At 45.7% G+C, this 15,651-nt stretch overlaps 9 non-coding genes across 9 annotated transcripts; all 9 read right to left on the reverse strand.

Moving 5' to 3' along the window:
• Positions 1-716: 716 nt before the first annotated feature.
• trnag-gcc (transfer RNA glycine (anticodon GCC)) lies at positions 717-787 on the reverse strand. The gene has a single exon. It is a non-coding gene; the product is annotated as a tRNA-Gly (tRNA).
• Positions 788-2,335: 1,548 nt separating this feature from the next.
• trnag-gcc (transfer RNA glycine (anticodon GCC)) lies at positions 2,336-2,406 on the reverse strand. The gene has a single exon. It is a non-coding gene; the product is annotated as a tRNA-Gly (tRNA).
• Positions 2,407-3,954: 1,548 nt separating this feature from the next.
• Positions 3,955-4,025, reverse strand: trnag-gcc (transfer RNA glycine (anticodon GCC)). Its single transcript has one exon. It is a non-coding gene; the product is annotated as a tRNA-Gly (tRNA).
• A 1,548-nt stretch (positions 4,026-5,573) lies between these two features.
• On the reverse strand, positions 5,574-5,644 carry trnag-gcc (transfer RNA glycine (anticodon GCC)). Its single transcript has one exon. It is a non-coding gene; the product is annotated as a tRNA-Gly (tRNA).
• A 1,548-nt stretch (positions 5,645-7,192) lies between these two features.
• On the reverse strand, positions 7,193-7,263 carry trnag-gcc (transfer RNA glycine (anticodon GCC)). Its single transcript has one exon. It is a non-coding gene; the product is annotated as a tRNA-Gly (tRNA).
• A 3,167-nt stretch (positions 7,264-10,430) lies between these two features.
• Positions 10,431-10,501, reverse strand: trnag-gcc (transfer RNA glycine (anticodon GCC)). The gene has a single exon. It is a non-coding gene; the product is annotated as a tRNA-Gly (tRNA).
• A 1,548-nt stretch (positions 10,502-12,049) lies between these two features.
• trnag-gcc (transfer RNA glycine (anticodon GCC)) lies at positions 12,050-12,120 on the reverse strand. The gene has a single exon. It is a non-coding gene; the product is annotated as a tRNA-Gly (tRNA).
• Positions 12,121-13,668: 1,548 nt separating this feature from the next.
• On the reverse strand, positions 13,669-13,739 carry trnag-gcc (transfer RNA glycine (anticodon GCC)). Its single transcript has one exon. It is a non-coding gene; the product is annotated as a tRNA-Gly (tRNA).
• Positions 13,740-15,287: 1,548 nt separating this feature from the next.
• trnag-gcc (transfer RNA glycine (anticodon GCC)) lies at positions 15,288-15,358 on the reverse strand. Its single transcript has one exon. It is a non-coding gene; the product is annotated as a tRNA-Gly (tRNA).
• Positions 15,359-15,651: the final 293 nt, after the last annotated feature.

A 15,651-nucleotide genomic window follows, 5' to 3' on the forward strand; every position in this document is an offset into this window, starting at 1 on the left:
CTCTGTCTGTGCCACTCATTATTCAAAGATATTGAATGCGAGAACATCAATGACGCTCTGTTGTGAAGAACTGAGTAGGTTTACAATCTTTGTTTATCCACTGGTTGGAGTCACATCTAGCACAAAGAAAGACGATTGCGTTCGTCAGAGGGCATTGGCTTTCTGGATTTGAACCTAGTATGGTCTGCTTCAGTATCTGAGGAGTTGTCAGTGGTGCTATCATTATGCAATCGTGAACAAAAATGCACACTTCTGACTATATGACAGAAGGAAGGTCACTGATGAAGCAGCAGAAGATGTTTGGATATATGACAGTACCCTTCCTGATGAAGGACTCCTGCCCGAGAGGTCGATTTTGCTGGTCCTCGGATGCTGCCTGCCCCGCAGTGCTTTTCCAGCACCACTCTAATCTCATTCGGCGTATGCAGTCTGGCCCATCATTCTGGGATCACGGCCGGTCATCTCACTATGTCGATTTTACTTAATGCCATTAGTTTCCAGAAACCTATGGATTCCGTCATGAAAATGCTCAAAAATGGAGCCTGCAGCGCAGGGTGGGGCGGAGATTTCTATCCGATCCCACACGAGGAGTGAACACATGTCTGTTAACCGCGCGCGCAGCAGGACATCGGTGAGTCTGCAGCCAGGCGAAACAGACTTTGCATCGGGCTGAACTCGGTTATGCCGTGCAGCATTCGAAATAAAGGGAGCGGCAATGCATTGGCCGGGAATCGAACCCGGGCCTCCCGCGTGGCAGGCGAGAATTCTACCACTGAACCACCAATGCGCCGGCGGACGACGTGCGCGAGAACTTTACTACACTTTGAACTCCAGCAGAAAACTTCACCGGTATTGTTGATATTCTGCACAGTGGTGCAGCAAACTGACTCCAATCTCCAGCATCTGCAGCCCTGACTTTCTCCATTGCTGATATAGCGAGAAACCAAGTAGGAAAATCGCAATGAAGTGCTCTTTGTTTGACTGGTTTGATTTGATCTGAACACTGATTTTTATTTCAAAATATATAAAGTAAATAATACAACTAGGATTCGAGGCTCAAAATTATTACGTGCAAATTATAGTTTGCCTAGATGGTTCCTGACCAAGTGGAGAACGCTATTCTTAAAAAGGAAATGAGTTCTACTTGAATTATAACATTAACGTGTTACGTGCACACAATCAGCACGACTCATATTTATAAACACAAGAACATAGAGATGGTGATAGAAAGAGCCCACAGATCAAGCCTGCATGCCATCGTTAATGATCAACTTCACTTTCCTGCACATCCCTTGGTTTTGGAAACATACCAACTATTTCTCCAATCCAGCCTCAAATAGAACATAGAACATAGAAAAGTACAGCACAGAACAGGCCCTTTGGCCCACGATGTTGTGCCGAGGTTTCATCCTAATGTAATGTAACCTACGCAACCCTCAACTCACTGCTCTCCATGTACACGTCCAGCAGTTCCTTAAATGACCCCAATGACTCTGCTTCCACCACCACAGCTGGCAACCCATTCCATGCATTCGCAACTCTCTGCGTAAAGATCCTACCTCTGACGTCTCCTTGATACTTTCCTCCTAATATCTTCAAACTATGACTCCGGCTATTGACTCTGTCTGTGCCACTCATTATTCAAAGATATTGAATGCGAGAACATCAATGACGCTCTGTTGTGAAGAACTGAGTAGGTTTACAATCTTTGTTTATCCACTGGTTGGAGTCACATCTAGCACAAAGAAAGACGATTGCGTTCGTCAGAGGGCATTGGCTTTCTGGATTTGAACCTAGTATGGTCTGCTTCAGTATCTGAGGAGTTGTCAGTGGTGCTATCATTATGCAATCGTGAACAAAAATGCACACTTCTGACTATATGACAGAAGGAAGGTCACTGATGAAGCAGCAGAAGATGTTTGGATATATGACAGTACCCTTCCTGATGAAGGACTCCTGCCCGAGAGGTCGATTTTGCTGGTCCTCGGATGCTGCCTGCCCCGCAGTGCTTTTCCAGCACCACTCTAATCTCATTCGGCGTATGCAGTCTGGCCCATCATTCTGGGATCACGGCCGGTCATCTCACTATGTCGATTTTACTTAATGCCATTAGTTTCCAGAAACCTATGGATTCCGTCATGAAAATGCTCAAAAATGGAGCCTGCAGCGCAGGGTGGGGCGGAGATTTCTATCCGATCCCACACGAGGAGTGAACACATGTCTGTTAACCGCGCGCGCAGCAGGACATCGGTGAGTCTGCAGCCAGGCGAAACAGACTTTGCATCGGGCTGAACTCGGTTATGCCGTGCAGCATTCGAAATAAAGGGAGCGGCAATGCATTGGCCGGGAATCGAACCCGGGCCTCCCGCGTGGCAGGCGAGAATTCTACCACTGAACCACCAATGCGCCGGCGGACAACGTGCGCGAGAACTTTACTACACTTTGAACTCCAGCAGAAAACTTCACCGGTATTGTTGATATTCTGCACAGTGGTGCAGCAAACTGACTCCAATCTCCAGCATCTGCAGCCCTGACTTTCTCCATTGCTGATATAGCGAGAAACCAAGTAGGAAAATCGCAATGAAGTGCTCTTTGTTTGACTGGTTTGATTTGATCTGAACACTGATTTTTATTTCAAAATATATAAAGTAAATAATACAACTAGGATTCGAGGCTCAAAATTATTACGTGCAAATTATAGTTTGCCTAGATGGTTCCTGACCAAGTGGAGAACGCTATTCTTAAAAAGGAAATGAGTTCTACTTGAATTATAACATTAACGTGTTACGTGCACACAATCAGCACGACTCATATTTATAAACACAAGAACATAGAGATGGTGATAGAAAGAGCCCACAGATCAAGCCTGCATGCCATCGTTAATGATCAACTTCACTTTCCTGCACATCCCTTGGTTTTGGAAACATACCAACTATTTCTCCAATCCAGCCTCAAATAGAACATAGAACATAGAAAAGTACAGCACAGAACAGGCCCTTTGGCCCACGATGTTGTGCCGAGGTTTCATCCTAATGTAATGTAACCTATGCAACCCTCAACTCACTGCTCTCCATGTACACGTCCAGCAGTTCCTTAAATGACCCCAATGACTCTGCTTCCACCACCACAGCTGGCAACCCATTCCATGCATTCGCAACTCTCTGCGTAAAGATCCTACCTCTGACGTCTCCTTGATACTTTCCTCCTAATATCTTCAAACTATGACTCCGGCTATTGACTCTGTCTGTGCCACTCATTATCCAAAGATATTGAATGCGAGAACATCAATGACGCTCTGTTGTGAAGAACTGAGTAGGTTTACAATCTTTGTTTATCCACTGGTTGGAGTCACATCTAGCACAAAGAAAGACGATTGCGTTCGTCAGAGGGCATTGGCTTTCTGGATTTGAACCTAGTATGGTCTGCTTCAGTATCTGAGGAGTTGTCAGTGGTGCTATCATTATGCAATCGTGAACAAAAATGCACACTTCTGACTATATGACAGAAGGAAGGTCACTGATGAAGCAGCAGAAGATGTTTGGATATATGACAGTACCCTTCCTGATGAAGGACTCCTGCCCGAGAGGTCGATTTTGCTGGTCCTCGGATGCTGCCTGCCCCGCAGTGCTTTTCCAGCACCACTCTAATCTCATTCGGCGTATGCAGTCTGGCCCATCATTCTGGGATCACGGCCGGTCATCTCACTATGTCGATTTTACTTAATGCCATTAGTTTCCAGAAACCTATGGATTCCGTCATGAAAATGCTCAAAAATGGAGCCTGCAGCGCAGGGTGGGGCGGAGATTTCTATCCGATCCCACACGAGGAGTGAACACATGTCTGTTAACCGCGCGCGCAGCAGGACATCGGTGAGTCTGCAGCCAGGCGAAACAGACTTTGCATCGGGCTGAACTCGGTTATGCCGTGCAGCATTCGAAATAAAGGGAGCGGCAATGCATTGGCCGGGAATCGAACCCGGGCCTCCCGCGTGGCAGGCGAGAATTCTACCACTGAACCACCAATGCGCCGGCGGACAACGTGCGCGAGAACTTTACTACACTTTGAACTCCAGCAGAAAACTTAACCGGTATTGTTGATATTCTGCACAGTGGTGCAGCAAACTGACTCCAATCTCCAGCATCTGCAGCCCTGACTTTCTCCATTGCTGATATAGCGAGAAACCAAGTAGGAAAATCGCAATGAAGTGCTCTTTGTTTGACTGGTTTGATTTGATCTGAACACTGATTTTTATTTCAAAATATATAAAGTAAATAATACAACTAGGATTCGAGGCTCAAAATTATTACGTGCAAATTATAGTTTGCCTAGATGGTTCCTGACCAAGTGGAGAACGCTATTCTTAAAAAGGAAATGAGTTCTACTTGAATTATAACATTAACGTGTTACGTGCACACAATCAGCACGACTCATATTTATAAACACAAGAACATAGAGATGGTGATAGAAAGAGCCCACAGATCAAGCCTGCATGCCATCGTTAATGATCAACTTCACTTTCCTGCACATCCCTTGGTTTTGGAAACATACCAACTATTTCTCCAATCCAGCCTCAAATAGAACATAGAACATAGAAAAGTACAGCACAGAACAGGCCCTTTGGCCCACGATGTTGTGCCGAGGTTTCATCCTAATGTAATGTAACCTATGCAACCCTCAACTCACTGCTCTCCATGTACACGTCCAGCAGTTCCTTAAATGACCCCAATGACTCTGCTTCCACCACCACAGCTGGCAACCCATTCCATGCATTCGCAACTCTCTGCGTAAAGATCCTACCTCTGACGTCTCCTTGATACTTTCCTCCTAATATCTTCAAACTATGACTCCGGCTATTGACTCTGTCTGTGCCACTCATTATCCAAAGATATTGAATGCGAGAACATCAATGACGCTCTGTTGTGAAGAACTGAGTAGGTTTACAATCTTTGTTTATCCACTGGTTGGAGTCACATCTAGCACAAAGAAAGACGATTGCGTTCGTCAGAGGGCATTGGCTTTCTGGATTTGAACCTAGTATGGTCTGCTTCAGTATCTGAGGAGTTGTCAGTGGTGCTATCATTATGCAATCGTGAACAAAAATGCACACTTCTGACTATATGACAGAAGGAAGGTCACTGATGAAGCAGCAGAAGATGTTTGGATATATGACAGTACCCTTCCTGATGAAGGACTCCTGCCCGAGAGGTCGATTTTGCTGGTCCTCGGATGCTGCCTGCCCCGCAGTGCTTTTCCAGCACCACTCTAATCTCATTCGGCGTATGCAGTCTGGCCCATCATTCTGGGATCACGGCCGGTCATCTCACTATGTCGATTTTACTTAATGCCATTAGTTTCCAGAAACCTATGGATTCCGTCATGAAAATGCTCAAAAATGGAGCCTGCAGCGCAGGGTGGGGCGGAGATTTCTATCCGATCCCACACGAGGAGTGAACACATGTCTGTTAACCGCGCGCGCAGCAGGACATCGGTGAGTCTGCAGCCAGGCGAAACAGACTTTGCATCGGGCTGAACTCGGTTATGCCGTGCAGCATTCGAAATAAAGGGAGCGGCAATGCATTGGCCGGGAATCGAACCCGGGCCTCCCGCGTGGCAGGCGAGAATTCTACCACTGAACCACCAATGCGCCGGCAGACAACGTGCGCGAGAACTTTACTACACTTTGAACTCCAGCAGAAAACTTCACCGGTATTGTTGATATTCTGCACAGTGGTGCAGCAAACTGACTCCAATCTCCAGCATCTGCAGCCCTGACTTTCTCCATTGCTGATATAGCGAGAAACCAAGTAGGAAAATCGCAATGAAGTGCTCTTTGTTTGACTGGTTTGATTTGATCTGAACACTGATTTTTATTTCAAAATATATAAAGTAAATAATACAACTAGGATTCGAGGCTCAAAATTATTACGTGCAAATTATAGTTTGCCTAGATGGTTCCTGACCAAGTGGAGAACGCTATTCTTAAAAAGGAAATGAGTTCTACTTGAATTATAACATTAACGTGTTACGTGCACACAATCAGCACGACTCATATTTATAAACACAAGAACATAGAGATGGTGATAGAAAGAGCCCACAGATCAAGCCTGCATGCCATCGTTAATGATCAACTTCACTTTCCTGCACATCCCTTGGTTTTGGAAACATACCAACTATTTCTCCAATCCAGCCTCAAATAGAACATAGAACATAGAAAAGTACAGCACAGAACAGGCCCTTTGGCCCACGATGTTGTGCCGAGGTTTCATCCTAATGTAATGTAACCTACGCAACCCTCAACTCACTGCTCTCCATGTACACGTCCAGCAGTTCCTTAAATGACCCCAATGACTCTGCTTCCACCACCACAGCTGGCAACCCATTCCATGCATTCGCAACTCTCTGCGTAAAGATCCTACCTCTGACGTCTCCTTGATACTTTCCTCCTAATATCTTCAAACTATGACTCCGGTTATTGACTCTGTCTGTGCCACTCATTATTCAAAGATATTGAATGCGAGAACATCAATGACGCTCTGTTGTGAAGAACTGAGTAGGTTTACAATCTTTGTTTATCCACTGGTTGGAGTCACATCTAGCACAAAGAAAGACGATTGCGTTCGTCAGAGGGCATTGGCTTTCTGGATTTGAACCTAGTATGGTCTGCTTCAGTATCTGAGGAGTTGTCAGTGGTGCTATCATTATGCAATCGTGAACAAAAATGCACACTTCTGACTATATGACAGAAGGAAGGTCACTGATGAAGCAGCAGAAGATGTTTGGATATATGACAGTACCCTTCCTGATGAAGGACTCCTGCCCGAGAGGTCGATTTTGCTGGTCCTCGGATGCTGCCTGCCCCGCAGTGCTTTTCCAGCACCACTCTAATCTCATTCGGCGTATGCAGTCTGGCCCATCATTCTGGGATCACGGCCGGTCATCTCACTATGTCGATTTTACTTAATGCCATTAGTTTCCAGAAACCTATGGATTCCGTCATGAAAATGCTCAAAAATGGAGCCTGCAGCGCAGGGTGGGGCGGAGATTTCTATCCGATCCCACACGAGGAGTGAACACATGTCTGTTAACCGCGCGCGCAGCAGGACATCGGTGAGTCTGCAGCCAGGCGAAACAGACTTTGCATCGGGCTGAACTCGGTTATGCCGTGCAGCATTCGAAATAAAGGGAGCGGCAATGCATTGGCCGGGAATCGAACCCGGGCCTCCCGCGTGGCAGACGAGAATTCTACCACTGAACCACCAATGCGCCGGCAGACAACATGCGCGAGAACTTTACTACACTTTGAACTCCAGCAGAAAACTTCACCGGTATTGTTGATATTCTGCACAGTGGTGCAGCAAACTGACTCCAATCTCCAGCATCTGCAGCCCTGACTTTCTCCATTGCTGATATAGCGAGAAACCAAGTAGGAAAATCGCAATGAAGTGCTCTTTGTTTGACTGGTTTGATTTGATCTGAACACTGATTTTTATTTCAAAATATATAAAGTAAATAATACAACTAGGATTCGAGGCTCAAAATTATTACGTGCAAATTATAGTTTGCCTAGATGGTTCCTGACCAAGTGGAGAACGCTATTCTTAAAAAGGAAATGAGTTCTACTTGAATTATAACATTAACGTGTTACGTGCACACAATCAGCACGACTCATATTTATAAACACAAGAACATAGAGATGGTGATAGAAAGAGCCCACAGATCAAGCCTGCATGCCATCGTTAATGATCAACTTCACTTTCCTGCACATCCCTTGGTTTTGGAAACATACCAACTATTTCTCCAATCCAGCCTCAAATAGAACATAGAACATAGAAAAGTACAGCACAGAACAGGCCCTTTGGCCCACGATGTTGTGCCGAGGTTTCATCCTAATGTAATGTAACCTACGCAACCCTCAACTCACTGCTCTCCATGTACACGTCCAGCAGTTCCTTAAATGACCCCAATGACTCTGCTTCCACCACCACAGCTGGCAACCCATTCCATGCATTCGCAACTCTCTGCGTAAAGATCCTACCTCTGACGTCTCCTTGATACTTTCCTCCTAATATCTTCAAACTATGACTCCGGCTATTGACTCTGTCTGTGCCATTCATTATCCAAAGATATTGAATGCGAGAACATCAATGACGCTCTGTTGTGAAGAACTGAGTAGGTTTACAATCTTTGTTTATCCACTGGTTGGAGTCACATCTAGCACAAAGAAAGACGATTGCGTTCGTCAGAGGGCATTGGCTTTCTGGATTTGAACCTAGTATGGTCTGCTTCAGTATCTGAGGAGTTGTCAGTGGTGCTATCATTATGCAATCGTGAACAAAAATGCACACTTCTGACTATATGACAGAAGGAAGGTCACTGATGAAGCAGCAGAAGATGTTTGGATATATGACAGTACCCTTCCTGATGAAGGACTCCTGCCCGAGAGGTCGATTTTGCTGGTCCTCGGATGCTGCCTGCCCCGCAGTGCTTTTCCAGCACCACTCTAATCTCATTCGGCGTATGCAGTCTGGCCCATCATTCTGGGATCACGGCCGGTCATCTCACTATGTCGATTTTACTTAATGCCATTAGTTTCCAGAAACCTATGGATTCCGTCATGAAAATGCTCAAAAATGGAGCCTGCAGCGCAGGGTGGGGCGGAGATTTCTATCCGATCCCACACGAGGAGTGAACACATGTCTGTTAACCGCGCGCGCAGCAGGACATCGGTGAGTCTGCAGCCAGGCGAAACAGACTTTGCATCGGGCTGAACTCGGTTATGCCGTGCAGCATTCGAAATAAAGGGAGCGGCAATGCATTGGCCGGGAATCGAACCCGGGCCTCCCGCGTGGCAGGCGAGAATTCTACCACGGAACCACCAATGCGCCGGCAGACAACGTGCGCGAGAACTTTACTACACTTTGAACTCCAGCAGAAAACTTAACCGGTATTGTTGATATTCTGCACAGTGGTGCAGCAAACTGACTCCAATCTCCAGCATCTGCAGCCCTGACTTTCTCCATTGCTGATATAGCGAGAAACCAAGTAGGAAAATCGCAATGAAGTGCTCTTTGTTTGACTGGTTTGATTTGATCTGAACACTGATTTTTATTTCAAAATATATAAAGTAAATAATACAACTAGGATTCGAGGCTCAAAATTATTACGTGCAAATTATAGTTTGCCTAGATGGTTCCTGACCAAGTGGAGAACGCTATTCTTAAAAAGGAAATGAGTTCTACTTGAATTATAACATTAACGTGTTACGTGCACACAATCAGCACGACTCATATTTATAAACACAAGAACATAGAGATGGTGATAGAAAGAGCCCACAGATCAAGCCTGCATGCCATCGTTAATGATCAACTTCACTTTCCTGCACATCCCTTGGTTTTGGAAACATACCAACTATTTCTCCAATCCAGCCTCAAATAGAACATAGAACATAGAAAAGTACAGCACAGAACAGGCCCTTTGGCCCACGATGTTGTGCCGAGGTTTCATCCTAATGTAATGTAACCTACGCAACCCTCAACTCACTGCTCTCCATGTACACGTCCAGCAGTTCCTTAAATGACCCCAATGACTCTGCTTCCACCACCACAGCTGGCAACCCATTCCATGCATTCGCAACTCTCTGCGTAAAGATCCTACCTCTGACGTCTCCTTGATACTTTCCTCCTAATATCTTCAAACTATGACTCCGGCTATTGACTCTGTCTGTGCCACTCATTATTCAAAGATATTGAATGCGAGAACATCAATGACGCTCTGTTGTGAAGAACTGAGTAGGTTTACAATCTTTGTTTATCCACTGGTTGGAGTCACATCTAGCACAAAGAAAGACGATTGCGTTCGTCAGAGGGCATTGGCTTTCTGGATTTGAACCTAGTATGGTCTGCTTCAGTATCTGAGGAGTTGTCAGTGGTGCTATCATTATGCAATCGTGAACAAAAATGCACACTTCTGACTATATGACAGAAGGAAGGTCACTGATGAAGCAGCAGAAGATGTTTGGATATATGACAGTACCCTTCCTGATGAAGGACTCCTGCCCGAGAGGTCGATTTTGCTGGTCCTCGGATGCTGCCTGCCCCGCAGTGCTTTTCCAGCACCACTCTAATCTCATTCGGCGTATGCAGTCTGGCCCATCATTCTGGGATCACGGCCGGTCATCTCACTATGTCGATTTTACTTAATGCCATTAGTTTCCAGAAACCTATGGATTCCGTCATGAAAATGCTCAAAAATGGAGCCTGCAGCGCAGGGTGGGGCGGAGATTTCTATCCGATCCCACACGTGGAGTGAACACATGTCTGTTAACCGCGCGCGCAGCAGGACATCGGTGAGTCTGCAGCCAGGCGAAACAGACTTTGCATCGGGCTGAACTCGGTTATGCCGTGCAGCATTCGAAATAAAGGGAGCGGCAATGCATTGGCCGGGAATCGAACCCGGGCCTCCCGCGTGGCAGGCGAGAATTCTACCACTGAACCACCAATGCGCCGGCGGACAACGTGCGCGAGAACTTTACTACACTTTGAACTCCAGCAGAAAACTTAACCGGTATTGTTGATATTCTGCACAGTGGTGCAGCAAACTGACTCCAATCTCCAGCATCTGCAGCCCTGACTTTCTCCATTGCTGATATAGCGAGAAACCAAGTAGGAAAATCGCAATGAAGTGCTCTTTGTTTGACTGGTTTGATTTGATCTGAACACTGATTTTTATTTCAAAATATATAAAGTAAATAATACAACTAGGATTCGAGGCTCAAAATTATTACGTGCAAATTATAGTTTGCCTAGATGGTTCCTGACCAAGTGGAGAACGCTATTCTTAAAAAGCAAATGAGTTCTACTTGAATTATAACATTAACGTGTTACGTGCACACAATCAGCACGACTCATATTTATAAACACAAGAACATAGAGATGGTGATAGAAAGAGCCCACAGATCAAGCCTGCATGCCATCGTTAATGATCAACTTCACTTTCCTGCACATCCCTTGGTTTTGGAAACATACCAACTATTTCTCCAATCCAGCCTCAAATAGAACATAGAACATAGAAAAGTACAGCACAGAACAGGCCCTTTGGCCCACGATGTTGTGCCGAGGTTTCATCCTAATGTAATGTAACCTATGCAACCCTCAACTCACTGCTCTCCATGTACACGTCCAGCAGTTCCTTAAATGACCCCAATGACTCTGCTTCCACCACCACAGCTGGCAACCCATTCCATGCATTCGCAACTCTCTGCGTAAAGATCCTACCTCTGACGTCTCCTTGATACTTTCCTCCTAATATCTTCAAACTATGACTCCGGCTATTGACTCTGTCTGTGCCACTCATTATCCAAAGATATTGAATGCGAGAACATCAATGACGCTCTGTTGTGAAGAACTGAGTAGGTTTACAATCTTTGTTTATCCACTGGTTGGAGTCACATCTAGCACAAAGAAAGACGATTGCGTTCGTCAGAGGGCATTGGCTTTCTGGATTTGAACCTAGTATGGTCTGCTTCAGTATCTGAGGAGTTGTCAGTGGTGCTATCATTATGCAATCGTGAACAAAAATGCACACTTCTGACTATATGACAGAAGGAAGGTCACTGATGAAGCAGCAGAAGATGTTTGGATATATGACAGTACCCTTCCTGATGAAGGACTCCTGCCCGAGAGGTCGATTTTGCTGGTCCTCGGATGCTGCCTGCCCCGCAGTGCTTTTCCAGCACCACTCTAATCTCATTCGGCGTATGCAGTCTGGCCCATCATTCTGGGATCACGGCCGGTCATCTCACTATGTCGATTTTACTTAATGCCATTAGTTTCCAGAAACCTATGGATTCCGTCATGAAAATGCTCAAAAATGGAGCCTGCAGCGCAGGGTGGGGCGGAGATTTCTATCCGATCCCACACGAGGAGTGAACACATGTCTGTTAACCGCGCGCGCAGCAGGACATCGGTGAGTCTGCAGCCAGGCGAAACAGACTTTGCATCGGGCTGAACTCGGTTATGCCGTGCAGCATTCGAAATAAAGGGAGCGGCAATGCATTGGCCGGGAATCGAACCCGGGCCTCCCGCGTGGCAGGCGAGAATTCTACCACTGAACCACCAATGCGCCGGTGGACAACGGGCGCGAGAACTTTACTACACTTTGAACTCCAGCAGAAAACTTAACCGGTATTGTTGATATTCTGCACAGTGGTGCAGCAAACTGACTCCAATCTCCAGCATCTGCAGCCCTGACTTTCTCCATTGCTGATATAGCGAGAAACCAAGTAGGAAAATCGCAATGAAGCGCTCTTTGTTTGACTGGTTTGATTTGATCTGAACACTGATTTTTATTTCAAAATATATAAAGTAAATAATACAACTAGGATTCGAGGCTCAAAATTATTACGTGCAAATTATAGTTTGCCTAGATGGTTCCTGACCAAGTGGAGAACGCTATTCTTAAAAAGGAAATGAGTTCTACTTGAATTATAACATTAACGTGTTACGTGCACACAATCAGCACGACTCATATTTATAAACACAAGAACATAGAGATGGTGATAGAAAGAGCCCACAGATCAAGCCTGCATGCCATCGTTAATGATCAACTTCACTTTCCTGCACATCCCTTGGTTTTGGAAACATACCAACTATTTCTCCAATCCAGCCTCAAATAGAACATAGAACATAGAAAAGTACAGCACAGAACAGGCCCTTTGGCCCACGATGTTGTGCCGAGGTTTCATCCTAATGTAATGTAACCTACGCAACCCTCAACTCACTGCTCTCCATGTACACGTCCAGCAGTTCCTTAAATGACCCCAATGACTCTGCTTCCACCACCACAGCTGGCAACCCATTCCATGCATTCGCAACTCTCTGCGTAAAGATCCTACCTCTGACGTCTCCTTGATACTTTCCTCCTAATATCTTCAAACTATGACTCCGGCTATTGACTCTGTCTGTGCCACTCATTATTCAAAGATATTGAATGCGAGAACATCAATGACGCTCTGTTGTGAAGAACTGAGTAGGTTTACAATCTTTGTTTATCCACTGGTTGGAGTCACATCTAGCACAAAGAAAGACGATTGCGTTCGTCAGAGGGCATTGGCTTTCTGGATTTGAACCTAGTATGGTCTGCTTCAGTATCTGAGGAGTTGTCAGTGGTGCTATCATTATGCAATCGTGAACAAAAATGCACACTTCTGACTATATGACAGAAGGAAGGTCACTGATGAAGCAGCAGAAGATGTTTGGATATATGACAGTACCCTTCCTGATGAAGGCCTCCTGCCCGAGAAGTCGGTTTTGCTGGTCCTCGGATGCTGCCTGCCCCGCAGTGCTTTTCCAGCACCACTCTAATCTCATTCGGCGTATGCAGTCTGGCACATCATTCTGGGATCACGGCCGGTCATCTCACTATGTCGATTTTACTTAATGCCATTAGTTTCCAGAAACTTATGGATTCCGTCATGAAAATGCTCAAAAATGGAGCCTGCAGCGCAGTGTGGGGCGGAGATTTCTATCCGATCCCACACGAGGAGTGAACACATGTCTGTTAACCGCGCGCGCAGCAGGACATCGGTGAGTCTGCAGCCAGGCGAAACAGACTTTGCATCGGGCTGAACTCGGTTATGCCGTGCAGCATTCGAAATAAAGGGAGCGGCAATGCATTGGCCGGGAATCGAACCCGGGCCTCCCGCGTGGCAGGCGAGAATTCTACCACTGAACCACCAATGCGCCGGCGAACAACGCGCGCGAGAACTTTACTACACTTTGAACTCCAGCAGAAAACTTAACCGGTATTGTTGATATTCTGCACAGTGGTGCAGCAAACTGACTCCAATCTCCAGCATCTGCAGCCCTGACTTTCTCCATTGCTGATATAGCGAGAAACCAAGTAGGAAAATCGCAATGAAGTGCTCTTTGTTTGACTGGTTTGATTTGATCTGAACACTGATTTTTATTTCAAAATATATAAAGTAAATAATACAACTAGGATTCGAGGCTCAAAATTATTACGTGCAAATTATAGTTTGCCTAGATGGTTCCTGACCAAGTGGAGAACGCTATTCTTAAAAAGCAAATGAGTTCTACTTGAATTATAACATTAACGTGTTACGTGCACACAATCAGCACGACTCATATTTATAAACACAAGAACATAGAGATGGTGATAGAAAGAGCCCACAGATCAAGCCTGCATGCCATCGTTAATGATCAACTTCACTTTCCTGCACATCCCTTGGTTTTGGAAACATACCAACTATTTCTCCAATCCAGCCTCAAATAGAACATAGAACATAGAAAAGTACAGCACAGAACAGGCCCTTTGGCCCACGATGTTGTGCCGAGGTTTCATCCTAATGTAATGTAACCTACGCAACCCTCAACTCACTGCTCTCCATGTACACGTCCAGCAGTTCCTTAAATGACCCCAATGACTCTGCTTCCACCACCACAGCTGGCAACCCATTCCATGCATTCGCAACTCTCTGCGTAAAGATCCTACCTCTGACGTCTCCTTGATACTTTCCTCCTAATATCTTCAAACTATGACTCCGGCTATTGACTCTGTCTGTGCCATTCATTATCCAAAGATATTGAATGCGAGAACATCAATGACGCTCTGTTGTGAAGAACTGAGTAGGTTTACAATCTTTGTTTATCCACTGGTTGGAGTCACATCTAGCACAAAGAAAGACGATTGCGTTCGTCAGAGGGCATTGGCTTTCTGGATTTGAACCTAGTATGGTCTGCTTCAGTATCTGAGGAGTTGTCAGTGGTGCTATCATTATGCAATCGTGAACAAAAATGCACACTTCTGACTATATGACAGAAGGAAGGTCACTGATGAAGCAGCAGAAGATGTTTGGATATATGACAGTACCCTTCCTGATGAAGGACTCCTGCCCGAGAGGTCGATTTTGCTGGTCCTCGGATGCTGCCTGCCCCGCAGTGCTTTTCCAGCACCACTCTAATCTCATTCGGCGTATGCAGTCTGGCCCATCATTCTGGGATCACGGCCGGTCATCTCACTATGTCGATTTTACTTAATGCCATTAGTTTCCAGAAACCTATGGATTCCGTCATGAAAATGCTCAAAAATGGAGCCTGCAGCGCAGGGTGGGGCGGAGATTTCTATCCGATCCCACACGAGGAGTGAACACATGTCTGTTAACCGCGCGCGCAGCAGGACATCGGTGAGTCTGCAGCCAGGCGAAACAGACTTTGCATCGGGCTGAACTCGGTTATGCCGTGCAGCATTCGAAATAAAGGGAGCGGCAATGCATTGGCCGGGAATCGAACCCGGGCCTCCCGCGTGGCAGGCGAGAATTCTACCACTGAACCACCAATGCGCCGGCAGACAACGTGCGCGAGAACTTTACTACACTTTGAACTCCAGCAGAAAACTTCACCGGTATTGTTGATATTCTGCACAGTGGTGCAGCAAACTGACTCCAATCTCCAGCATCTGCAGCCCTGACTTTCTCCATTGCTGATATAGCGAGAAACCAAGTAGGAAAATCGCAATGAAGTGCTCTTTGTTTGACTGGTTTGATTTGATCTGAACACTGATTTTTATTTCAAAATATATAAAGTAAATAATACAACTAGGATTCGAGGCTCAAAATTATTACGTGCAAATTAT

Source organism: Chiloscyllium plagiosum, unplaced genomic scaffold (assembly GCF_037043375.1).
Source record: "Chiloscyllium plagiosum isolate Xiang-an unplaced genomic scaffold, Cpla_swu_hap1 HiC_scaffold_35, whole genome shotgun sequence".
NCBI classification, from domain to species: domain Eukaryota; kingdom Metazoa; phylum Chordata; class Chondrichthyes; order Orectolobiformes; family Hemiscylliidae; genus Chiloscyllium; species Chiloscyllium plagiosum.